General features: G+C 40.5%; 1 long non-coding RNA gene across 2 annotated transcripts in view; it reads left to right on the top strand.

The window, feature by feature from the left end:
- The first annotated feature begins 460 nt into the window (after nt 1-460).
- Nucleotides 461-26211, top strand: part of LOC124619872 — a 71207-nt gene continuing 45456 nt past the window's right edge. The window contains exon 1 of one of the 2 annotated variants that reach the window (XR_006980154.1): nt 461-531. This is a non-coding gene — a long non-coding RNA (uncharacterized LOC124619872). Of the gene's footprint in view, nt 532-21651; nt 21791-26211 lie in introns of those variants that run through there. The other variant, XR_006980153.1, reaches the window with a different exon arrangement.

The following is a 26211-nucleotide window of genomic DNA, read 5'->3' on the forward strand; positions in this document are numbered from 1 at the left end:
CAAAGGCAGTCAATGTATTTGAAACGAAATGTTTAATTCCACAATACTGGCTAGCTTCAACTGTCCGCTGCATTTCAAGTGCATGTTTCCATCTTCTAGCACATATGGCATTATGCCATAATAAAGAATCAAACATGATGTAATACAGTACTGGTGGTACAAGAAAATTTACATCCCGAAAATCACACTGAAAAACTTAATATGAGGTCGAGGTCTACTTCATTAGGAATCTGGACATCCGAATGTGCACTTTAAGTACGCACTTAAAATGTACACATTTTAGAATGGTTCATGAAATGCCGATGCTCTTAGAGTATCCTCTTATGTCTTGTTTATTTTATGACATGATGTATGATCTTTCACATACGTACATACGGGCTTACTACATCATGGTAGCTGCTCAAGTGCGGTGTCGCCTGTTACCTGCACTCTCTGGCAACTACTGAAACGAACCTATTTCTAACAGGTCACGGAAAAATGTTGCGAACGTTGGTTTGAAAAGCGTTACTTTCCAAGTAAATATCCTTTCATGTAAGTTGAACAATGTGCAATAATATACCATGTATTCTTAAATCACAGAGCGTTTGACTCTCATTTAAAAATCAACTCTTTGATGACAAGCCATTTAGAAGAATTTTGAACCCTGGAGAGCAGACATTTATGTCATTATTAAAAATTTTACTGGCACATTTGTGTTATATATCTTAAAGTGTAACACATGCAAAAAAGATAAAAATTATATGTGAATGCTTACCTTCTCTTACAGCTTATTAACCTTAGAGACGAATATTATATGCGAAAGCTTCACTTTTATTGTAGCAACACTATGTATATTAATTTAAACTATTAACTTTCCCTGTTTGTTTGTTCGTGCTGCTTAACAGTGATGTTGCTATTGGCTGACTGCATCACGCGTCCTATGCTCTGAATGTCCGCTGCCATTGACTGGCGAGATCACGTTACATGAGCTATGACTGGCTTACAAAAGCGCATCAAAATCTCTATTTCAATGATTCGGAAAGTGACATGTGGTGTTTGGTGGAATGTATACTTTCATAAGTGTACATGTTGCTGCACATCAAAGATATTTGCAAAACGTGTCTTTTTCCCCGAGTTTCGTTTTCTAAAGAGCCGGCAAATTCTACGTCCATGTATAAAACTATAACCATTCAAATGATTGGTAAGTTGTGCAGTTCCGAGGGAAAATATATTGTCGTTCAACACAGTAAAAGTGTATTTTCACCCGGAAGAAAGCGTATTTTTAATCGGGAAATCCGGGAAAATTTTTTTCCTTGTCCACGTATACACCCTGTGTAGACTTCCCTCGTTGGCGACCATACATTTCGACCAGTAATTGCTTCACAATGCCTCGACGGAGGAATACTCTGCCTTGGCTGCTTGAGAATGTGCCTTTGGCAGTGCAGCAGGTTATGTGGTTTCTGCGTGTTGGAGCACCACCCCACATCTGCATTACAGTTTGCTGAAATCTCAACAACTTCCCTGGACGTTGGATAGGACACGGAGGCCGTGTAGCATAGCCTGCCAGATCGCTGGAGTTAAACCCCCTGGATTTTCTCCTCTGGGAACATCTAAAAAGGTTGAGTATACTGAACCATTTCCTTTTGTGTAGACCCTCCAACAGCATGTTCTCGACGCCTGTGATGGTACTCGGAGAGGGGCCATAACATGCAAAAGAATGCGGCAATCCGTGATTTGAGATGTGAACGTGTGCACTGCAACCCATGGAGGCCATTTTGGGCATCTGTTGCGATACAACTCTGTACTGTGTTCTGGGACGATTTGTATTGTTACATGCTCACTATCCATTTCTGCACACATGTTCATCGGACCTTATTTCCTCCATCTCCAGGCAGGAATCCATTCCTGCAGTTTATTGGTTTTATCAGTGTTCACCGTGGATAGTGAACGATCATTTATACTGGAGCGGATGGGGGGCAACACAAGAGAACGAGCATAATTTTTCAACTCTATGAAGTTACAAACACTGCACTTTTCTTTTTGGAATCATAGTCGTCACAGACATGTCAATTAATACACTATTTGTACCACAATGCAGAACTAAAATTGAGATGTGGTTCTTGTGGTGTGTGTGTGTGTGTGTGTGTGTGTGTGTGTGTGTGTGTGTGTGTGTGAGAGAGAGAGAGAGAGAGAGAGAGAGAGAGAGAGAGAGAGAGAGAGAGAGAGAGGGGGGGGGGGCACTACATAAGTCTCTTGTTTCTCATTATACTTTGTTTATTAGCAACTGGAAACATTTACATTACAAATAACTTCCCATTTCTGTAGCTGCTGTACCTCAAACAGTTCCTGACATCTGCAGTGACATACGTGAAACACTTCAAGGATTTTATAAAGTACTTCTAAGGGAGATAATATCAAAAAGTACCAGTGCCGGTACTAAAATATGTAATAATTTAAAATTTTCTCGGCGAATTAAATGTTCTAAGAGATTTCGTCATTGCAGCTGGCGGTCGTAAATTTCATTCCACGCTTCCACCGGACATCTGCCAGTTATCTTCAGGTGAGCCATCGAAGACTGACAAAGACATTCTCTGCTCCGCCTTATATAGCACGCTGATTGTATTGCCACGCTTGTGTCAGCATCGTGGTGACAGAAGGATCATGCTGCCCAGCGGCAGCACCACTGCAAGGACCAGCTGTCTTTGGCGTTGCCGCTCGTCGCAGTTATTGGAGTATTCTGGCGTCATTGTCTAGAGCAAATCTCGGAGATGATGGGATTCCACGCACTATCCAGCTAGTAACCGCTATCGGGGTTAATCAGATTTTCCTCGATGCATATTTCAACAGACTCTTTTATAACGGAGTTCCAGAAAAATGTTTCTGTGGCCAAAATTAATGTTTAGTCACACTCCATCAAATGTCTGTTGGAGATACAATGTTCAGCTACTGCAGACTTGCTGTGTTGCAGAAGGCGTGTGCAACGTTTATGCTCTGTGCAATGTTCTTCCACTTTGCGTGTTCTTCTTTATCTCCAGAGACCATCAAGCGGCTAAGACCACATGGCAGTGTACCACCAAGACTGTTGGTACTACTGGCTTCTCGGAAGGTCCATTCAGTATTGTTCATGTTGAGGAGGCTATAATCTCCAAGGCTTTATTCTCCATCATCCTTTAAGAGGTAAATCATGACATTTAATCATCGGGGTAAAAAATCACCCCACCATGTTATTTATGTTAAATTTTTTTGTTTACTAAATAGGTGGTACTTTCTTTTCTAGACATAGAAAATGTCTTCTGACAAAATATTAGGAACTCCAGAGGAAATAATAAGAGAATTTGAGTGTGAAGGGGCTGAAAACGTATATTACAGTGACTCAGGCGAAGATGAGAGTGAGCCGGCCGGGGTGGCCGAGCGGTTCTAGGTGCTTCAGTCTGGAACCGCGCGACCTCTACAGTCACAGGTTCGAATCCTGCCTCGGGCACGGATGTGTGTGATGTCCTTAGGTTAGTTAGGTTTCAGTAGTTCTAAGTTCTAAGGGACTGATGACCTCAGATGTTAAGTCCCGTAGTGCTCAGAGCCATTTGAACCTTTTTTTAAAAAAGATGAGAATGAATCTGAAGATGGGTCATATCACAGACGACAAGGAGGATTACAAATTCGATGTAACGCAATTTTAGGTTGATTCATCAGATGAAGATGATCGCCAAGTAAATAGAAATTTATATGGCAGAAATGGGTATTGTTGGAACACACACCCATTTCATAAAAAAGCGTCGAGCGTGCCAGCAAAGAATATAGCAGTACAAGTAACCTGGCACACTAGGCGAGGCAACAAACGAAATGTCTTCCCTGAAATTATTTGAAATGATGTTTACTAATGACATGGTTTCACTATTACGTATACAAACCAAAAAATTACTGATTCAAGGGCAAAATTCACATCACCGCAATGGTATATTGGAAATAACCAACCAAAATGAAATAAAAGCATTATTTGGTTACTTTTTATGAGTGGAGCTGTAAAAAATGTGCTTGTCAATATTGTACTGATGCGTGATCCGTAGTATACAGCCCCCATTTTTCTGAGGAGCTATGACGAAAAACCTATGTGACTTTTTGATCAGTAATCCAAGATTTGATGACCAACATGCTAGATTGCAAAGAAGAACGGCAGACAAGTTCGCTGCATTCCTTGATTTATGGTGTATGTTTTTCTATCATAGTCAAGAACTGTACACTCCCTGTGCTAGAAATAAACGCGTATGTCTTGTAAAAGGGCAATGACGGCACAAACACCGAAAGCAATTTTCTGAAGTCATTGGCTTTTGGGCTGATTAAAACAGAAATGGATGACAGGCTAACGAGAAAAAATTCACTCGAAGAGATTTGCATAACCATGGGACAGAGTTTGACTGATTCTGGGAATGATATTCCAATATCAGCAGCATGACTAAAAAAAAAAAAAAAAAAAGACGATGCTTTCTTTGCAGTCGAAAAGAAGGCTGGAAAAATTCCTTTGAAAGCTGTGCCTGTTAGAAACTAGTGTGCAAAGACCATTGAAGAAGTATTTGTCAAAGTTGACATAACACATTAGTTCGAAAATGTTTGATGTATTCAAAATTTCATCAAATTTTGAAATTAATTTATAAAATCTGTTTTCTTTTACATGAGGAGCTATTTTTTCATAGTTTTTAGCTTTATATTTTTTACCAATTTGCATATTATTTCTGATATGCAAAACAGTTTCTTCAATGATTCTTATGCTTTATGTTGTGTTTTGCAATGTTATAACAAAAAGCTTAATGCAAAACAATTTCTTCAATGATTCTTATGCTTTATGATCTGTTGTGTTTTGCAATGTTATAACAAAAAGCTTAATTGAATACAATAGATAAGTGCAGTCTCATATTTCCATGTATGACAACCATGATACAATAAAATACATTGATATTATAATTATTATTTGTTTCGTTATATTGTAAAACATTAACAATACTTTGTAATAAATGTTGCATATTGCTTGATTATTACTTTGTATTACTCCAGAACAATTTTTTTTAGCAGGGATATTTTAGAAAAACGTAGTGTAAATTTTTACCCCACCTTTTTTATGTCTTGGGTTTCGCACCTTGTTGCTGTAGGGTTAATCAACACAATCGCTACAGCACGGAAGTGCTGTAATACGAAAAGGCTGCACGCAGAATGGCGGTTTCAAGAGTTTTGGTGCTCAGTTCCTATTTGAGCTAGGAACATGGGCTAAAAGTTCTTTGTTTAGCATGAACCAGCAGCCATTTGTATAGCTATTCGAATGTAGCAGTGTTAGAGTATATTGAGCAAGGTTTGAATGTCGAACTGGAGCTGGCACCCAGGCAAACTGTCTGGATAGATTAATTCCTTTTCCAAAGGCATTAACTGGGTTGAAGTTAATGCTCAGCTAATAGCACTATCCGTATCTGCATCTTTCGGATTTTCTGTCCAAAAAAGTGCAAAAAACGTTCTTCTGGGAGGATTTTGAAGCGTGTCACTTCTATATTTTGAACTTTACAAATCGGCCGAAACTTTGCACGAAGGTAGATAAATGGATAAAGTGGAAATGGACTTTTTTTAATCCAATAGCCTTTATCTGTTGCCGACATATGATGGTTTAAAGTTGAGCTTAATGTAGCACATAAAATTCGTTCTTAAGTGAACTGAATGTGTGGAAATGATTTGTAGTGCATTCTTATTATAAAATTGAAAACTCGCTTTCAAAAATCTAGCGCTTCTGTATTTCAGACTTGTGGGAATTGGTTCAAATTTTCTAAAAATAGACTACAGTCCCTGATTCTGTGCCCAATATCTAGAATATTCACCAGCCATAGTAAACAATATCATATGGCTGAAGATCATACATGTAATGGCAAAAACAAGTTCCTGTGGAGGGATAAAATTTCTAGTGGTGAATTTGTTCCAGTGCTTGGGAGGGGGGGGGGGGGGCTTATTAGAATAAGTTTTTGGTTTATATTTAGGGGAGGGGGAAATCGCCCCCCCCCCCCCCCCCGACGGGACCACTTCTCCTCCAAACCAATCTCATGTTACATATATGGTGAGAATAGGGTTGCCTGCGTTATTATAAACTTTAATGATATGTTGTGTCATATTACAAGACATGACATATGCCATGTTGGATGAAGTGATGGCATGTGATGACATGACATCATGTATCATGTTACTTTACTTAACATTTCAACGTGAAAGTCACCGAAGTGGCGTCAATTAAAAAGATCTGCACCAGGCGACCGGTCTACCCGAGGGGAGGCCCTAGCCACACGGCATTTCATTTCACTTGACGTGATGCTTTATATTACATGATATGGGCGCAAACACTAATGAGTAAAAAAATGCGAATTATGTCAAGAAGGTCGAAGCTGCCAGATAAGTCAAAATCTAGTTCCCTTGTTTTACATCCCTAACTCTGCCCAGGACATATGACATATTCATTTTTTCATGCTGTGATAGGAACATTTTTCATTCTGGTAGATTCATATTTGCACTTAACTTACTTTCAATGAAATTAATTGTGCGTACCATTTTAATAACAATAAATACAAAGCTTGTGCTTATTACTCTGTTCCCACATGCTTACCACTGTTCCCACCTGATGGAAGCATCTAATCTAATGAGTTTGTCATCTTTCCCGTGTCCCCAGTTGGACATTTGAGTGCTTTGGTAATTTTCTACCATCAATATTTATTTTTATTTGGCACTTGATGTTGGGTCCTGCTAGCATCTATTATATCTATGTTCGTATATCACCAGCATTATGTTCTCTCCAAACCACTCCATCGCTCATGCAATTCTGCTAGCACCTAAGTCCAGAGGATGGCAAATTTCTTTGTTGATTCGCCGGAAGTCAACAATTAGCAGAATAGCAGCAAGCACCACTGAATGCAAACAGAATGTGACCAAAAGCTATTCGACAGCCCTCGCCTACCGTCACTGGCTTCCAGCATGAGGGTAATTACCCCCTGAGGGCTAAATTTGATGCGAAGGTAAAAACAAAAGGGTTCAGCTATGTTTTGGTCCCAAAAAGGAATATTTTAAAAGCTCATTACTATTATTACTATTTTCTTAGACTGTAATACCCATTACATAAGTCTCATACAATGACAGTTTTTCTGTTAAATACTAGCTTTAACCTGTGACACATTGGAGTGGAGGCTGCAGCTGGTGAAGCAGATGTGTGAACATCTTCCTCACATAGTGTGGAGAAATAAGCAGTATCAATTGTCTCTTTGGCTTATTAGTTTGTGGTTGAATAGAACACGTTCAGAAACTACATATCATTTATCTTTCGTCGTTTTCAAAATAAGGCTGTTGAAACAAAATTCTTTTACATTTTCAAGTTTAATTAGGAACCAATGTTGTTGGTGATGGGTAGGGGGTACAAGCTAATACCCGACTGCATGCAGGAGTAATGCTCTTATAAAAGTTGGGAACCACTGGTTTACAGCATATTCCTGTTCGCCGATGTGTCGTTCATTTGTGTTTGGTCGTTTGTAAACCAGCTTATACGAGCATAATGTATTAGCACCACATCATGGAAAACCCAAAGAAACACTCAGCTTCCCCAATAACCCTTGGTTGTTCGTCATTATTGGTGGCACGGAAGACACATGCTTCCACTGCTTGCTTTACTCTTTTGTTCCGAGCTAGTAGTGATACACTGAGTACTCGTCTGTGGGACTAGGTGCTTTAAAAAATCATTTGGATTGGACCGACACAGTCACACCATTAATGGTGCTGCCTCACTTTGGCAGGCTTTTTGAATCGGGGTGAGCGGTCATGGTACCCAGCGAGCAGTGACCTGTGTCGCATTCAAAATACTCTTTAAGATATTGGAAACTCATCTGTTACTAATTCACTTTTTCCACTATCACCTAGATTCTGACAGCTGGTCTTTGAACACCAGGGCTTCCACTTCTTTGGAAATACCCGTTACCTTACAGACAGATACTGTACCACTTCATTTTTGGTAATTACAACTTGTCTACCAGACTGGAAGTGTCTGCATCGCCTAACCAGAGTGCGATATGATGGTACATTGTTGCCGCATCCTGCCACCATCTCAACATGGATGGTCACAGCATTCTTACCTTTCAAAAGCAGACATAAAAGTTATTGGAGGATACTCCATTTTACCATAGACTATGCCTTTTAGTTTTGGCCCCTCTGCTGTTGTGCTATGAGACTATGGTGTGGGGATTTCAATGTGTACCAGGCCTGCAGACAAGCACGTGCAAACAAACAAAAATTAATTATGTAATTTCATTGCCGGCCGGAGTGGCCGTGCGGTTCTAGGCGCTACAGTCTGGAACCGCGCGACCACTACGGTCGCAGGTTCGAATCCTGGCTCGGGCATGGATGTGTGTGGTGTCCTTAGGTTAGTTAGGTTTAAGTAGTTCTAAGTTCTAGGGGACTGATGTCCTCAGATGTTGATTCCCATAGTGCTCAGAGCCATTTGAACCATTTTTGTCATTTCATTTTTTCATGGTGGTAATTTAAACTTAATATAAGGGGTGGTAAAAAATTTTTCGTTCTATGGTTGTACAGTCCATAATTGGTATGCCAATCAGGCAACGTTAGTGTGAGCATTGTGGCAGTCATATCTCTGATGCACCAGGTTGATGATACCTGTTTGGTGAACACTGTGCCCTGTTGCGAGAAGATGCCTGCTGCACATCCTCATCCAACTGAAATCGTCGACCCTTCAAGGCCTTTTTTAACACTACGAATACCAGAGGTGGGTGTGGGGTGGGGCAAATACTTTATGCTCATTTTTTTAGCTCATTTATGTTTTACAATTTTGAAAAACAAATTTATTGTTAGTAAGAATTCTTCTATCAGATTCCATAAATGTTTTAAATTTTTCAGTTAAACGTAATCCAGAAATAAATTTGTGTCACTTTTCCCAGTTGAGTCATATTCGGTATTCTCAGGTTCAGGACCTTATTTGTACATCAATATATCTCTAAAAAAGAATGTTGTGAGGAAAAACCAACAGCAAATAATGAAATTAGCATTTTGACTTTTTTAATGATGGACACAAAGAATCCCCTGTCCTCCATATTTGTAGTAAATGTTATTGAAAGTGTTTGCTGAAAGTATGCTAAAGAGTTTGCTAAAAGATATTTGCAGGTTCTGGACCAGATGTACACATCAGTATCTCTTTCAAAAGTATGTTGTTAATATATGTCAACAACAATAAAGAAATTTTTAAATTTTTGTAGGTGAGCTTAAAATACCCCCCTCTGCCTCCCACCTCGATAGTGAGTGTTATAGAAAATTCATTGGTATTGCTAGGGGAGATGTCAAGACTAAAGGGTGGGTGCTTGAGTGTCTCCCATTTGAGTTGGCATAACTTCTGCTGGCCTCCCAGATTGACTGGCTCCTTTTCTTGAGTCGCGACCAGCACGGAACTTGGCGCACTATTCCACATCAGTGGTTTTTGACAGATGTGCCTCATACACTTTCACCATTCTCCATCGTCGGTTCATATATATTGGTGTTTGTCCTTCAGTAGCCAAGAAAAGAATATGTTGGTCCTGTTTGGACCCATTTCGTAATAATGTCACCACAATTCACGTGTCCATATTTACCAGATGCATGTCAGAAAGACACGAATGGCACACTAATCCTTTGCCAACATGTTGGTGCTTATACATCTGCACTTGAGTCACTCAACATTGCGTATATACTGCAGCAATGCTCTCAAATGGAACCTTTTTGATCTCCCCTAATTCTATGTCTCATACATATGCTATGCAGGAAGTATCATTCTTCTAGAAATGGAGGTTATACTTAAGTTAAAAGCACTCTTGTCGTCAGGCCACAAGTGGCCCATCGGGACCATCCGACCGCCGTGTCATCCTCAGCTGAGGATGCGAATAGGAGGGGCGTGTGGTCAGCACACTGCTCTCCCGGTCGTTTTCTTTGACTGGAGCCACTACTATTTGGTCGAGTAGCTCCGCAATTGGCATCATGAGGCTGAGTGCTCCCCGAAAAATGGCAACAGTGCATGGCGGCCCGGATGGTCACCCATCCGAGAGCCGACCATACCCAACAGCGGTGATCTGACGGGAACTGGTGTATCCACTGTGGCAAGACTATTGCTATACTTATGTTAACTACTTACATAATTAACTGCTCTTAACTTGCCTGGTGTCTTTAGGATAGAACCGAAAACAATCAATAAATAGGTGACCCAACTTCATTATTTTTGACACTGTGTGTACAGTTACTAAAACGGGTTTTTTCTTCTTCTCATATCTAACGAAAATCCAGATATTAGCAGGTTAGCAGGACGAAAGTTGAAGGAGACTAACATCGCATAGGTTTGGCTACATAGTATAATAGAGCACGCAGCGTTCTAGGGCAAGAAACAAATTAATAAATGAAATCACAACTGTGTGTAGTATTGTATTGTAAAAGCTGCAACAGCTGTGAAAACCAGTAGGCCAACGTTCATATCTGTTTTCCTGTTTGTTGGTAAACTTCATCATAAGGTGAATCCCAACAATCTACAGGGATTGGACAAAAACACATCAACATCACGAGAAATGCATGCTTGAACATATATGCAAATACTAGCCAAGCCTGCAGGTTGCGCTGCTATATTTGAACATGAACTGCGCTTCAACAATAACTGAAAATGTCGCAAGTGCCGTAACAAACATTGTTCTGTGTAGTTGTGAATGTATTATGTAGAAACCAAGTGAATTCGAACGTGGGCACATTGTTGGTGCTTGTATGATAGGTACTTCTCAACCAAGGAAGCCGAACTGTTCTGCGTTTCAAGAGGCACTGTATCGAAGACACATACCACATAGAGCAAAAGCAGAAAAACATCATCCGCTAAGTCAGAACGTGGACAAAAGTGGGTGTTGAGCGTTCGTTGCAGACAGTCATTGAAGAGGATTGTGATGAAAAATAAGACAATGACAGCTGCAATAGTCACTGCAGAACAGAATGTCACACTTGTGAACCCTCACAGCATTGAAAACAAAACAAAGAGAGCTCCATAAGATGGGAATTGCAGAGTAAGCTGGAATTCCAAAAATCGCTCATCAGTGGTGCAAATTCCCGAATGAGCTAAAGACATAAAACCTGCACTATCAAGCAATGGAAAAGTCATTTGGCTGGACAAGACTTCATTCACACTGTTTCTGATGTCTATTCGAGTTTATGTCCCAAGAGTGAAACGTGGTAGCGGTTCGATAATTATTTGGGCAGCCATGTAGTGGTATTCCATGATAACTCTGAAATGTCGTTCATATGACTGTGTGCCCATTTTGGATGGTTGGGTTTATCCCATGATGCAGTGTCCCTTTCCTGTGTTCCAAGATGGAAGGGTCCCCGTTCACATAATTTGCGTCATCCAAGACTGGTTTTGCAAGCACCAGGGTGAATTATTTCTTCTCCCCTGCCCATCACAGTCATCAGATCTCAATAGTACTAAACCGTTGTTGCTCGCTTTTGAGAGAAGGGTGAATGATGCTATTCACCTACAACACTGTTACTTGATTGTGCCACTATTTTGCAGGAAGAATTGTCTTAGGTCGCCTTGGAAACCATTCAGAACCTGTATTTATCCATTCTGAGGCGATTGGAAGCTGTTTTCAGTGCCAGTAAGTTTCCTACACTGTTTGTGGCATCGTAATATGTCGTGTTTTTGGAGTTAACATATTTTTGTCCTGACCCTATACATCTGGATCTATGTGGGCCACCTGTTAAGTCTATAAAAAAGCTGTTAGAAAAACATTGTTAGTACAGATCGTGTTGTTTCACAAAATATTCGCCATATTTATCTACTTCTGTACCGTACACATATGAAGCAGTTTCGAAAATATTGTTCCCAGTCGGATTTTGTTACCTCAGAAACATTGTTTGGCAAGTATTCAACGTATTGTTGAGGAGATTAAAATCTCTGATACACATTTTTGTTTGACATAATGGAATAAAAACGAGTCGTTAGGTAAGATCAGTTTGGATTCCGTAGAAATGTTGGAACACATGAGGCAATACTGACCATACGACTTATCTTAGAAGAAAGGTTAAGGAAAGGCAAACCTACGTTTCTAGCATTTGTAGACTTAGAGAAAGCTTTTGACAATGTTGATTGGAATATTCTCTTTCAAATTCTGAAGGTGGCAGGGATAAAATACAGGGAGCGATTTGTACAGAAAGCAGATGGCAGTTATAAGAGTCGGGGGTATGAAAGGGAAGCAGTGGTTGGGAAGGGAGTGAGACAGGGTTGTAGCCTATCCCCGATGCTATTCAATCTGTATATTGAGCAAGCAATAAAGGAAACGAAAGAAAAGTTCGGAGTAGGTATTAAAATCCATAGAGAAGAAATAAAAACTTTGAGGTTCGCCGATGACATTGTAATTCTGCCAGAGACAGCAAAGGACTTGGAAGAGCAGTTGAACGGAATGGACAGTGTCTTGAAAGGAAGATATAAGATAACATCAACAAAAGCAAAATGAGGATAATGGAATGTAGTGGAATTAAGCCGGGTGATGCTGAGGGAATTAGATTAGGAAATGAGACACTTAAAGTAGTGAAGGAGTTTTGCTATGTGGGTAGCAAAATAACTGATGATGGTCGAAGTAGAGAGGATATAAAATGTAGACTGGCAATGGCAAGAAAAGCATTTCTGAAGAAGAAAAATTTGTTAACATCGAGTATAGATTTAAATGTCAGGAAGTCGTTTCTGAAAGTATTTGTATTGAGTGTAGCCATGTATGGAAGTGAAATGTGGACAGTAAATAGTTTGGACAAGAAGAGAATAGAAGCTTTCGAAATGTGGTGGTACAGAAGAATGCTGAAGATTAGATGGGTAGATCACATAACTAATGAGGAGGTATTGAATAGAATTGGGGAGAAGAGGAGCTTGTGGCACAACTTGACTAGAAGAAGGGATCGGTTGGTAGGATATGTTCTGAGACATCGAGGGATCACCAATTTAGTATTGGAGGGCAGCGTGGAGGGTAAAAATCGTAGAGGGAGACCAAGAGATGAATACACTAAGCAGATTTGGAAGGATGTAGGCTGCAGTAGGTACTGGGAGATGAAGAAGCTTGCACAGGATAGAGTAGCATGGAGAGCTGCATGAAACCAGTCTCAGGACTGAAGGCCACAACAACAACAACAACAACAACAACAGGCAATAAATCAGGCCATTAATGAATATGGACGTGTGAAGGCCACCTTGTCAGTTTAGAGGATATTGGGAACTCTTATTGTTAACTTAAAATTTTTTCTCGATTCAAATATTCATTCTCAGTACTTACGCACCAGCTGTTGTGACTCATGTGTTAAGTAGAAGTATTGCATCGGCAGAAGTTGTTTGTTGTGAGAAAACGTTGAATTTCTTTTACCCTAAACAACACAAAAACAGCCAATAAGGAGCATGGGAGAGGACTCCTTGTCGGCTGCAAGAAGCGACCAGTGTGTCGGACCAACAGATGGATGTTCTCTCTGGCATTCAGCTAAGCATGACATCCAACCTCTCCTCCCTCTCCTAACTGTTCTTGGACGTCTGTTCTGCTATGAAATGACATGTTCCGTGACTACCGTATCTGGCTGGTGGTCTGTTCTTCAATGCCAGGGCATCTCTGATTGTATACCAATATTTCAGAATGTAATGCCTTTTCTGTAATTATGGATTTCATTCGATAGACTCTTCCTTTGGATGCCCAATCTCCTAATAACTATTAAATTTACTACGTTGCACCTGTACAGACAACCACTACTGTCTTCACCATGAACACTCATCCTTCCACTATTTTACAAACGACACCATTGGCTCTTCAACACCTTCACTCACTACAGTTTACATATGGCACAGCTTTGGTGATGATTGAAATTTTTCCATGCTGAAAGATTTTTTAAGAACAGGTTTCACATTTGGTGTGTTTTTCAGTTGCAGCCCTCTTTTTAAACATTGTCTGTAGGTGAATAAAGGCAATATGATTTTCTCACTGCCGCAGCTTGAAGGTCGCTGACTGACTGCATTAAAAGTGTAGGGGCTGCTCCGTCCACTATGTCCACTTCCCGTCCTACATGAAAATGGAAATCCATGTATACCTAAATAAACAGAACACAAGCACAAGAAGCAAACTCAGGATGTCACGAAGCATACCGTTTTCACAGTGCCTGTGTCCAACAAAATATAATTCTCATCCCACCAAACACTTCATGAACGACATGGCTTATTATATGTTTCAAACATACTTCACATACAGCTTTAAGTGCATATATATCTTGAATGGGTAGCTTGAGAGACGAAACATTGAAGGCAGCAGAGTCTAAAAAAATGGCTCTGAGCACTATGGGATTTAACTTCTGCGGTCATCAGTCCCCTAGAACTTACAACTACTTAAACCTAACTAACCTAAGGACATCACACACATCCATGCCCAAGGCAGGATTCGAACTTGCGACTGTCGCGGTCAGAGTGTAAAACACGACCTAGAAGAAATTCTTGGGAATCAGAGGATATATTGAAGTCAATTGATGAAAGGAGATACTGAAATTTAGTGCAAAAGAAACAGGTGGAAGGGAATACAGTCGTCTAAAATATGCCGAAGGAAAAAAATCACAACACCAAGAAGGATTTGTGCGACATAAACGAAAGTTGGTAAGCGTGTTTCTACATCTGAAAGACGACGTCTGTTCTGATTTCGCACCAGTCGCATGAAAGTGGCATCAGTAGCGCCACTATGAGGATGCAAATCGGGTTTGCCTTAAATACATGCTGTAATGGTCATGATCGTTAGTTACCTTTGAGATTGGACATGTTAAGTTGGTGTTAGTTAAGAATGTCTTTAAGGTGACAAAGACGTCATTGTTAACACCTCTTTGAGTTTGAACGAGGGCATATAATAGGCACATGAGAAGTTGTATTTTCCTTCTGTCATATTGCAGAAAGAGCTGGCAGGACTGTAGCCACTGTACGATTGCTTGCAGCGGTGTTCGTGAGAATGTACGGTTGTAGGAATACTGGCATCCAGACAGACAATTGGTGCTATGTAGAGGGAAGACCATCACATTCGGCGTACAGCCGTGGTGCATTTTACTGTATCTGCAGCAGCAATTTGAGCAGTAGTTGGCACTACAGTGACACAATTAACTGTTTCAAATCGGTTACTTCAAAGATAGCTCATGGTCAGATGCCCTGTTGCATGCATTCCGCTAACCCCAAACCACTACCATTTGCAACTTCAGTGATGTCAAGTGACGTCTCATTGGAATGCAGGGTGGAAGTCTGTTGTGTTTTCTGATGAAAGTTGATTTGGTCTCAATACCTGTGATGGCTGTGTGTTGGTTAGGAGGAGGCTGGTTGAGGGCCTGCAACCAACCTGTTAATATTGTAAACACACAGGACCTACATCTTTATGGTCTGGAATGCAAGTTTGTATGACAGCAGGAGCACTCTCGTGGTTATCTGATGCACCTTGACAGCAAATTTATACGCCAGTTTGGTGATTTGATCTGTTGTGCTGCCATTTATGAACAGCATTCCAGGGTGTGTTTTCCAACAGGATAATGCTTGCCTACTTACCGCTGTTGTGACTCAGCATACTCCCCAGTGTTGACATGTTGTCTTAGCCTGCTTGATCATCAGTTCTGTCTCCACTCATCACATACAGGATATCATGGACAACTCTAGCATCATCCACAACCAGCATTGACTGACCCTATATTGATCTACAGGCATGGAACTCTTTATCTCACAAACTGGTGTCTGACACCTGTGCAACACAATGCATGTATGTTTGTATGCTATGAATAGTGACATGAATAGGGGGTGGGGGTGAGGATAAATTATATTATATAATGGAAACTGATTAATAATTGCTGCTTGATTAATCAAAAAAATTGAAAAGAATAATTGAAAGAAATTGGAAGGTACAAAAGTCCTGAGTGAACTTTAACTCACAATAATATCAACAGACCTTTAAAGTCAATACATTTTTAGATTATAATTAATCATTTAAAATTACATTCTTCTTTTTCCTGCTACCTATGATAATACTAGTTCTGATTCGCCCCTCCTCTGGTCGCACAAATTCTTCTTGTCTGCTTTCATCCTCTTGGTACAGGATTCTCGGCATGGGCAAAATGATCAACAGATGCAGTTATTAATAAACTTCGTCTCCCTAATAACTTTTACAACACTTCTTTAATGTACAGTCATAATACACGTTTTTGAACAATATAATGTGGCAGAACTCTTTATACATCCACCCGCTACTACTGATAGAGACAAACAGGTGAAGATACAGAAATTAATCAATTGAAGAGTGTATCTCTAATTGTTTTGTTTTTATCTCAAGATTATCACTGGTAAAAAATAGGCCAAAATATCAGAACCCTTCGAAATCAAAACTGGAGTCTGACAGGGGGACGGACTATCCCCACTGCTTTTCAATATTGTTGTAGAAAAGATCATCAGGGAATGGGAATCTCATATAAAAAGCTACCAAATTGATATAAAAAAAGAGAACTGAATTAAAGTCGAGTGCCTTGCTTTCACTGATGATATTGCAATTATCACCAATAACGGAACAGAAGCGATTCACACAGTGGTGAAACTACATGAAATTTCAAAAAAAAAAAACCGGACTACAGACATCTTATGAAAAAAAAACCAAATATATGGAAAGGTAGCCAGAAACTAAACCCCCTTTAATCACAAAACATGGTAAAATTGCACACGTGTGCCATTTTAATTACGTCAGAGAAACTATACAGTCCTCAGGATTAAACCTAATCACCAATGAATAAAGAATCATCAAGCTCCAGAAGGCCTACAAGCTAACATGGATGCATTACAACAAGAACTGCATGTCGACAGATGCAAAATTAAGGCACTATAGAACACTGATTCTTTCAGAAGGAATCTATGTAGCTGAAACAATGGTGATTGATGGTCATTCAAAAATTAGGAAAATAAAAATGCAGGAAAGAAAAATTCTCAGGAAGATTTACGGGGCAGTCAACAAAAATGGTGTTTGGATGAAGAGACCACAAAATGAGCTCTTTATAAAGAGCAACACAGTAACAGATGAAATCGGAAAATGACGAACCTAATTTTATGCACATATCTACAGGATGGAAGACTCCAGAACAGCAAGGAAACTTTTCAGTATTATAACAAAGAGTAAATGCGGCACGGAAATGGGTGAAAGAAGTCCAGAAGGATCTGCTGCAGCTCAACATAGTTAAGATTATTTATTTCCAACTAGCTAGCAGTTTCATTACATACTCGAACACCAACTTATAAAAGACAGAGATGAAAAAACACAGTTTTACGCAGCTCAGATTCAACTTATCTAACATGCCAAAGATATAAAGCATCACAGATATGACAAACTTTGTAATTTTAATTTCCAATTTTAACACTTCCTCCAAATAAAAAATATGAAAAAAAAAACCCACTAGATGTCATGCGGATTTAATCTTCTGCACTCCCAATTCCTTCATGCAGCATCTCAAATCAGACCATTTCCAATTTCTTGGTTAGTAGATCAGCTAGTTGATATGTCCCGTCGATGTGTTCTAATCCAAGATCCCCATTCAAAAATTTCTCTTTGATGTAAAAGTGGCAGACTTCAATGTGCTTTGGCTTTCAATGATACATTGGATTTTTAGACAACTTCACTGTACTTGCATTGTCGACACAGTGTGTGGGGTGCGTCACTTGTTTGGATGTTCAAGTCAGTTCATACAGCAACCTTTTCAGCTAGAGCAAATTCCTTTGCTCCTTCACTGGCTAATGTTATAGCAGATGTTGCCACTGTCTTTTGTAGTTGACTGGTCCATGATACAGCCCCATGGGAGAGTGTTGTGACAACACCTGTTGTTGAATGGCTTGTATCCTTGTCACCAGCATAATCAGCATCACTATAGACTTTTAAAACAAACTGTATTGTTTTTGTAAATAATTCCACAAGTCATCGTATTCTTCAGATATCTAAAAATTCTTTTCACTTGATTCCAGTATTCAACTGCAGGATCTTCCATGGCTCTAGCCGCTTTGCTCACCGCAAAAGCAATATCCGGATGGGAAACTGTAGTCAAGTACATCAGACATTCCACCGTTTCATGATAAAGAACTTTGGCTGTGATCTTCTCCTTGACATCACTTTCTTCACATCCATTAACTGCTATTGACCCCTCTTTCATTTTGCTGTATTTTCTTACCTAAAAGGTTGTTGAGAGATCCCCTAGTTGTATGAAACTCCAACTTCAACATTTCCATGAACTCTTCAATATCCGCTTTATTGCTGCCCACAACTAAACCGTCATCAACATAGATTGCAACATATAAACAATTTTTGTTGCTCCGATGTTAGAAGAGACACAGATCAGCCCTATTGTTTCCAAATCCAGCTTTGTTCATGAAGTCTATGAAACACTTGTTCCAACAATGTGGCGCCTGCTTGAGACCATACAGACTTTTCTTCAGTAAACATACACGTCCAGTATCATCTTCAAAACTTTCAGCTTGTTCCATGTATACATCTTCTTCTAGTACACCATTGAGAAAAGCTGTTTTGTTGTCAAACTGGTTGAGTTTCATATTCTGTGCAGCAGCTACTACCAACAGGGTTCGAATCATACCATAGCGTGCAACAGGGCTGAATGTTTCTTCATAGTCAATTCCCTGCCTTTGTACATGTCCTTTGGTCACAAGTCGACCCACGAAACATACATTCCCATTTTCTGCAAGACCCAACCATTCTGCAAAACCTGTGTATCACTTGGGCAGTCAACTAATACCCAAGTATTATTCTCTTTGGGGGACTTCAGTTCTTCATGAATAGCCTCCAGACACTGTATTTTATTGCTAGACTGCAAAGCTTCAGTATAAGAGCTTGGATCCTTATCCCTGATTATAGGGGTTCCAGCCATGTACACACAATCTCCACTGGTCATCAATTCTGGTTTTTTCTTCTCACATTTGCTTCTTTGTTTCTCACTTAAACCTTTACTTCCTCCAGAACTTGACGTTGTGTCTAAATCTTTTTCCTCCTCACGTAATCATTCTGTCATTTTGTTATGATTGACGTTTTCTGATTCCTTTTTCTCATCAGAAGTCTCATTAGGTTCACTTTGTCTAATGGTTTCATCCTGAGCAACTTAAAATTCAGTAACATTGGTTTGCAGATTGCATACAACTTCAGCCTTAAATTTCACATCATGACTTAACACAACCTTCCCCTGAGATGGGATCCAGGCCCAGAAGCCACCTCTGTCATTCACATATCCAACCAAATGTCCATGCACAGCTTTGTCGTCTGACTTTGTGTGAAAATTCTTGTTTACATGCACATAACATTCTGTTCCAAAGATTCTCAGATCATTCAGGTATGCCTACTGGTTGTCCATACCGCAGTTCATATGGAGGTTTGTTTTCAGTAGAGGACTTCCAGTGCAATTCAAAAGGTATGTATCAGTATTGCATGCTTCTGCCCATAGTTCTTTTGGCAGTTTTCTGGGCATCAACATAGAATGTGCACATTCCACAATAGTTCGGGTTTCTCTTTCAGAAACACCATTTTGCTTTGGTGTTAAAGGTAGGGTGATGCAGTGCTCGATGCCTCTGTTTGCCAGCAATTCCGAGACATTCTTGTTATCAAATTCTTTTCCTCCATCACACCTGAACTGTTTAACAATATGACCATCTGTCTTCGCTTCATTCAAGAACTTTTCCAAGACTGAACTGACTTCACTCTTGTGCTTCAGGAAGAAAATTTTTCGAAATTTGCTAAAGTCAACTTTAAAACATACACATTAACAAGATTTTCCAAGAGTTTCTATAGTCATAGGTCCATTTACATCAGCATGGATTTGTTCACCAGTAACCATTGGTCGATTCATTCGAGTCCTGAATGGCAATCTATGCATTTTATCCACTGCACATCCATCAAAAAATTCTTCTTTGCACCCTTCCACATTGATGTTCATCTGCTTCAAAACACTTTTCACATGTAGTTTGTGTTGGGGGCCAGATCTATCATTGCAAATTTGCAGCGTATTTGATGCTGTCACCAAGTTCACTTGAACTGATTGGGATTTTTTAAATACACGTATGTCAAGAACCATGATTGACATGACTAGTCATCATTGTTTCATCAGTCACTTTGTCTTCAATGTGAACACTTTTGTCATAAAGTCTTGTGCAGAAACCTTTTCGTGCAGCTGCTTTTACAGAGAACAAGTGAGCACTTGCTTCAGGAACATAAAGCACTTCTCTCAGTTCAGCATTCTTTGTGGAATTATTCAACTGAATCTGAATTTTCACAGTTCCCTGTCCATGAGCGAACATGCTTATACCTCTTTTCCCAATTGAAATCTTTTCAGGAACAGAAAATTTTGTATAAGACACAAAATATTGTTTATTTGCTGTGATATCATTTGTGGCACCACTATCACAATACCAACTGTCGACTTCAAAATCGTTATTGACTGAGGCACCAAAAACATGTGCCAAAACTACAACATTCTTTTCAGACTGATTGATGCGAATGTTTTCATCTGACTTTTTCACTGAACTCTCTGCTGCCCAATGCCCTACCTGCCCACATTTATGAGATGGAAATATTCATTTGCACATTCCGGTTCTACATTTTTTTTCAACTTTTCACTATCGTCACATTTATTTCGCTGAATTTTCTTCTTAGGGGTACTGTGTGCAACAAATGCAGCTGATTCAACCATACTTTGGTCACGCAAAGTGGTGTACAATTTTTCAATCAGAAGATTCACACTTTGATTTTTGGATGGAATTGTATCCCACAAGTCTTTAAAGTTGTCATATTCTTTGCCTAGCGTGGATAAAATTCGGCCATTTAATATTCTTTCAGACAAAACATTTTCTTCTTGCTTCTGCAGTTCATTGATCAAGTCCACAAAAAGTTTCTGCAATTTTGAGACATGAGTGGTAATATCCTCTTTGTCGTCATGTTGAACACGAAAAAATGACTATCAACATGTTCAGTCATTGCGTACCACTACACTCGAACTGTGCACATAATTTGTCCCAAATTTCACTTGCATGAGTGCATGTTAAAACGAGTTCAGCTACTGACTTCCCTAGCGCACTTGCTAATAAATAGCTGCTTTTGCATCGTCTTTCATCCACTGGTGATGTGCCGCCCTTTTTTCCACGTTCACATCGTCTCCCATTTCAGGACACTTGTTCATACCTATGACGATGTCCTCAAGTGCATATGCTCACAACAGCATCTATATAATGCCACTTCCATTTCGCCCAGTCTTCAGATGCTTCAAACGTGTCCACATGTATTTTATTGTAACCAACGCTGCCTGCCATTTCCGTTGAACACACACAAAAATAATGGGCAAATTCACATTATTTGTTATAAATTCACGGGCGAGCAAAAACAAACGCTTCACTGCTTTTCATGCGCTGTCTGGGCCCATAATCTGTTAAGATTATTTATTTCCAACTAGCTAACAGTTTCATTACATACTCGAACACCAACATATGAAAGACAGAGAGCTAAAAACACAGTTTTAGATAGCAAAAATTCAACTTGTCTTACACGCCAAAGATATAAAGCATCGCAGATATGATGAACTTCGCAATTTTTATTTCCAGTTTTAACAAACATAAAAAATTTGAAGACCACATTGAGTGCTGGAATAAAATAACAAGTGTGAAGTTTGAGGAAAGAACATTGCACCAGCCTGGTAAAAAAATGGACAGAAGAACGGAAGAAGGAGCATTCTGAGAGGAGTATGATTCATTACAGCTAGTGTTCAATATTCTGGCGATGACGCTGGTTATTAATGTACCAGCATTTCACATTTGCAGTGTCTTATTTCATGCTTCCATGAACCTGTGATTTTAGAACATTAGTCATTTAAATACGTTACCTAGACAAATGTATTTAAAAAGTTTTTGTTGCTCTACATTAACTATGTTTTGGTGTTGCATGTTTCTGTCAGTGTATGTGACTGACAGAAAGTGCAAAATAACTAAGCAGGAATGGCTATAGGACAAAAGCAAGGCTGTAGAAACATTTATAATTAAGCAAAAATAGCCACTGCTTATAAAATGTGATCTCCCAGCCTGGTGAGTTTGAAGACCTACCGGGAGGTATTAAAATCGAGGACAGCCGTGAACAGTGCTGCCACACTTGGGGGTGCTGGTGTTGCCAGTGGAGGCGCCGTCTCAAGGATATGCTGCCTCACCACCCTGCCAGCACCCGTAGCTGTCCTTTAAAGCCAGCAGCTCTGCCATCCCTCTTATGGGGAATTGAAATAAATGAAAGCTGTGTGGTCAGTTGTGATTTCTCTGTGCTGTTGTATTGATGTTGCAGCACGTAGTTGCATGTTTCGATTCTGATTTGGCTACATCTTAGGTTTTCGATCCTGTTTTACTAACTGGGCTTGTATTTTGTCCTGCTGTCTCCTTTGTTTGCCTTCTTCGTGTTGTTGTCCACCATTTTACTCCCAAGCAACTCACTGTGGCACCCTAGTTCTTGAGTCATTCCTGATCTTGTCAATTTCTAGTCACTATAAGTGGGAATGGGGTAAAACGTTAGCAGCATCCCATGGACAAAAAGTTCATACAACTCATGAGACAGCAACAGCACCACTAACAACAGATAGAGTTGCTGTGCCAGGAACTGGAGCTTTTAAAGGATCAGCTGCAGGTTCAGGATATCCAACCCCTCGAAGCTGTGGTCACTTCCCAGGCAGAAAGCTGTCCACCCACATTTCCGCCATTTAATGATGCCAAAGAGGATTGGGACATGTATATGTAGCTGTTGAAACAGCATTTCATTGCCATTCAGGTTTCTGATAATGCTCACGAATCCTCACTCTTCCTTTCTGGAACTTCCCCAGATATGTTTTTCTTACTAAAGAAGTTGGCTCTACTCTTGAATCCTGTCATGAAAATTTTCAAGGAGATGTGTTCACTGGTGTCAAATTTATTGTTCTCATGATTCCATGTGGTCATCTTGCATTTTAAATTGCACCAATACAACAAGCAACCTGATCAGTCATGATGCTTGTGGGTGGTGGATTTGCAAGGGTTGAGTTGACATTGTGATTTCACTTGCACATACTTGGCTTGCGAAACCCCATGTGCAGATACTTCGATTTGTGACATAGGAGTGCAGTTACCCTGATCTGGAAGTATGTACCATAGCCCTGATAATTGCACCCTCTTTCCAGATGACACTGGCAGCAAATGAGTGCTTCATGGCTCAAACCCCAGGTACAAATGATCCAACCCCATCTCGGGCAGAGTTCCTGTCAGTGTCTTCATGTTTAATTGGTTTCAGATGTGTCAATCAGCTCTGAACCGCCAGTCACATCACATTGATGTAAGCAGCGGCATCCTGACTGCTTCACAGCACAATAATGTGTGCACTGTCTGGATCACTGGGCATACTGCACCAATTGTGGAGAAGATGGCATCTTGGACTGTCTCTCATAGATCATTGGGACAGTTGGATCGCATCCACACATCTATCAAGGGACAGTGCATGAACTTAAGACTGTTGTTCCCCACCGCTACCACCTTATTTATTAACCTAGTGAGTGTGCACCAGGATGTTCATTTTCAGGTGGACACAGGTGAAAACGTTCCTTCATAAACATCTAAACATATGCTTCTGTTCCCCTGATCCCCCCACCCAGCCCCTACGTTGGTTCCAGTTCAATCCGTACCATTGTCAATTCACAATCACTGCTGCCTACAGAAAAGTCACATGGTTGATAACACTGTGGTCAATAGCCATTTGGCTGGCAACTTTTTTGGTTAGGAGGATGCCTTCTTACTGTTTTGGTACAGTTCCCTTCTGTAAACTTGACAATCTCTGTGCTGCCTTCATGCCTCATTTGAATCTGGCTGTAGGTGAACCAAAAATTTCCTGGCTTATATCCCCTTATGTCCAGATGCAGAATCTTTTCTTGTCACATGTCCTATTCTGGGCTCCTTATGGATGGCCATTAGGTGTGAATGTAATCACCTCCACAAAGCTGGGGTAACTGAACCAGTTAAAACCAATGCTTTGGCCATGCCACTGATAGTGGTAAAGAAGCCCAATGTCTTCCTCTGCCTATGCGGTGATTTTAAACCGAACATCAGTGTCCAGTCACAAGTGAAAACCTACCCTATACTGCGTACAGAGGACCTCCTAACAAATCTTGTCAAAGGTGAATATTTGTCTAAGATTGATCTTGCAGATTCACATTTGTAGATCCCACTGAATGAGGAAATTAAAATGCATATGTTAATCAACATTCCCTTTGGATTATAAAAATACAAGTACTTGCCCTCTGAGATCATTTCCACTCTGGCAAGCTTCCAGAGATACCTGGAACAGTTAATAGTGTCCAACCCTGCTTGTAATAATTACCTTCATGGCTTAATTGTCATGGGCACTATGCATCTGGACCATTTGTGCAACCCCTGCGCCCTCTTTACCTCGTTGTGCGATACAGAGCTCAAGTGTCATCTTCATAAATGCCAGTTGCTTCAGGAGCAAGTAGAATACCTTGGACACTGGCTCAACAAAGAAGGGATTCAGCCCACTGATGACAACAGCTTTCTATTGACTTTTTACCCTGCCCCAAAATTTACAAGAGCTGCAGTTTTCTTTTTTTGAACAATGAATGATTAGTCTTAAGTTTGTCTCACAAGTGGTCTATGCTGTGCATCTGCTTAACCAGTTCTGGAAGAAGGGCATTCGGTATAGGTGGATGGCTGCCTGTGAGTGTGCTTTCACACAGGTGAAGCATGTGCACTCGGCACCCTGCCTTATGCCACTCTCCATCATGTCCTCTGGTTGTGGCTGCTGATGTTTTCCATTATGGCACTTGTGCAGCGCTGGTGCATAGGAATGATGACTGTATTGAGAAATGGATTGCCTATGAGTCAAAGATGCTGACACACATACTTAAGAAATACAAATCGAAAAGGAAGCTTTGGCAATAATCTTTGCGATTAAGAAGTTTTATGTTAACCTATTTGGGACCAGGTTTACCCTACTTACAGGCCACAACCTGTGGGTTTCTTGGCTTTTGAGTGTGGACAGTTGGCTTTGAGTGTGGACAGTACAATGCCTCCAATGTTGGAGGCTTTTCCTCAGCTCCTACAATTATATCATTAAATACTGTCCGCCTTGATAGCTGAGTGGTCAGTGTGACAGAATGCCATGCAAATGGGCCCGGGTTCGATTCCTGGCTCCGTCGGAGATTTTCTCTGCTCAGGGACTGGATGTTGTGTTGTCTTCATCATCATCTCATCCCCATAAACGCCCAATTTGCCGAAGTAGCATCAACTAAAGGGACTTGCACCAGGCAATTGGTATACTCAACGTGAGCCCCTAGCCACGTGACATGTCTTTTTTTTTTCCATTAAATACTAGCCTACAGTAAAACACACTAATGCAGATGGTCTCTCTCACCTGCCATCAAAACCAGACCCCGCATTTGACCACAGGGAAATCTCCTGTTTACACATAGAAATGAAACAAGAGTGTGCCTTGGACGGACACAACTACTCGCATTGCTAAATGTAGGTGTCACAAGCCTATCTTACTGTGCATCAGCCACGCGGCCTGAGGCGCCTTGTCATTGTTGATGCAGCTACCCCTGTCGGAGGTTCGAGTCCTTGCTCGGGCATGGATGTGTGTGTTGTCCTCAGCGTAAGTTAGATTAAGTAGTGTGTGAGCTTAGGGACCGATTACCTCAGCAGTTTGGCCACATAAATTTCAAATTTATTGTGCATCATGCACTGTGTGTTCCAGAGGTTGTCCACATATTTTTCCAAGTCTGCTGATCCTCAACTCTGGATCTGGGCTCTACTCTCCCACTGTCTGAGTCATCTCCAACATTCTTGTACTTGATGCGGAGGCAAATAATCATCGTGCCATCATCCTGCCTATCATGCCTCTTAAGTTTTGCAATTCCTCCATTGGACTATAACATGGATGAAAGCCCTCACAAAGTGACATGCCTATTGGCCACGACTAAACAAAGACGTGGAGGCCATGGTGCACAGCAGCTTTTTGTGCACCTGACATCAGACTGCTCTAATCGCAGTCTCCCCCCCCCCCCCCCCTGCCCCCGCCCATTCCCTGGGGCCCCATTTATCTGGGCTTTAATGGTCCCTTTCCGGCCTCTACATGGCTTATTGTT

Source organism: Schistocerca americana, chromosome 6 (assembly GCF_021461395.2).
Source record: "Schistocerca americana isolate TAMUIC-IGC-003095 chromosome 6, iqSchAmer2.1, whole genome shotgun sequence".
Taxonomy (NCBI): Eukaryota; Metazoa; Arthropoda; class Insecta; order Orthoptera; family Acrididae; genus Schistocerca; species Schistocerca americana.